This window comes from Saccopteryx leptura, chromosome 1 (assembly GCF_036850995.1).
Source record: "Saccopteryx leptura isolate mSacLep1 chromosome 1, mSacLep1_pri_phased_curated, whole genome shotgun sequence".
Taxonomy (NCBI): Eukaryota; Metazoa; Chordata; class Mammalia; order Chiroptera; family Emballonuridae; genus Saccopteryx; species Saccopteryx leptura.
In genome coordinates this window covers 265523025-265524710 of record NC_089503.1, presented here as the reverse complement: position 1 = coordinate 265524710, position 1686 = coordinate 265523025, and the positions used below count along the sequence as shown (strand labels likewise).

The window sequence follows — 1686 nt, the reverse complement described above, 5'->3', positions numbered from 1 at the left end:
TTTTTCTGACTCCTGCAAAATGTACTTGTCTCCCTTTCCTCTCAACAGCAATAAAATCCAGATGACTTTGTCACATAAATTTTAGTACATTGCCTGACCTGTGGTGGCGCAGTGGATAAAGTGTCAACCTGGAAATGCTGAGGTCGCTGGTTCGAAACCCTGGGCTTGCCTGGTCAAGGTACATATGGGAGTTGATGCTTCCAGCTCCTCCCCCTTCTCTCTCTCTGTCTCTCTCTCCTCTCTAAAAATGAATAAATAAAATAAAATTAAAAAAAATAAATTTTAGTACATATATATACATATATATATATATATATATGGTATTATCCAAGTATATCATGATATATTATAGTATTTTTCAGCTTTCAAAAGTTTCATCAGTTAGATTATGTATTAACTAGCTTCTTTATCCTGACAGAATCCAACATCAGGTTGAGCACCTGGTACTCAACAGTATGTATGATTAAACAGAATTTGTAAATTCACAGTCTCAAAAGCATGATGAAAGACAGGAACCATGATAGTGCATCTTCTCAACTTCACTGCCTCTGTGCACATATTGATGATCAAAGTGGGTAAAAATAGTTTATTACAGAACAATGGAAAACTTAAAAGTGCAAGTACCTATAAAGAAATTAAGTAATATTTAAAAATTTTTTAGATCTTCTTGTGTTTCATAAGTGTGATGATTGGGTGTTCATTCTCTTGTGTGACATGTGCCTCCCTCAAACCTAGTAATGATGTTAGCATACTATTCATCTGATATGAACCTAAAAAAGTATTTTTAATTGAAGCCTAAACAAACAATATTAGTAACTAGTACAATGCTTTTTAAAAACTGTGTTCCTTGGAGCTCTGTGGTTCTTGAAGGTGTATCAGGGACTTTGAGGGGAATGAAAAGGAAAGGAGACAATTATTAAGTAGAATTCCCTTCTCAGCTCACCCTAATCCTGAATGGCACCACTGTCATTGATTTTATATTTTTGGGGTTGTATTGAATATTTCTTCCATAAAAGAAGTCTCAGCTGATTAGACCAATTGATAACTTTAAGAGCCACTTGTTTGGTTAAATGTTTTTCTTCTAGGAATAAAGAAATTATAGGTCCACTGGGACAAGTAACTGTGTTACCTCAACTAACTTGATATTGGCAGGCTTGAGACAAGACACACACCCAGGGAATATTTATAAAGAGCTGGCTGTCTGCTCAGTACCGGCATACACCCTCATGTGTCATCTACAGTCCAGCCTCAGTTCAAACTGTTGTAAAGTAGCATACCTTAATTCCGCAGGTTTACGTAGAGACACCAAGGCAGAATACAGAAGAATTTTTAGAAGGAGATTTATTAATAAGCTGCTGCATATGACTTACATGGGGTATAGCTAACCTAAATCGTGTGTGTGCAAAATAGCCCTGAAGCTAGCTATATAGACTTGATCACATATAGTTTGGGGAAAAAGGAAAGGGAGCATGACACAATAAGCTTACAATATTCATCTATAGGATCTATAAAAACATTCCTACATATTAAAACTTACAAAGTAACACAATAGTGATGTCGTTTTACATATCAAAGACATTCACAAATCTTTTAGTGTCTACTTCCCATTTCTTTGTCTAGAGGCATATGTTACTCTCAGGATTCCAGGAAGGGAGGAAGAGTTAAAATCAGTGTAGGATATGTAAA

The 1686-nt window shown here is 35.5% G+C and overlaps 1 non-coding gene across 1 annotated transcript; it reads left to right on the top strand.

Moving 5' to 3' along the window:
- The first annotated feature begins 661 nt into the window (after positions 1 to 661).
- LOC136389977 (small nucleolar RNA U13) lies at positions 662 to 765 on the top strand. Its single transcript, XR_010748512.1, has one exon. It is a non-coding gene; the product is annotated as a small nucleolar RNA U13 (small nucleolar RNA).
- The last annotated feature ends 921 nt before the right edge of the window (positions 766 to 1686 follow it).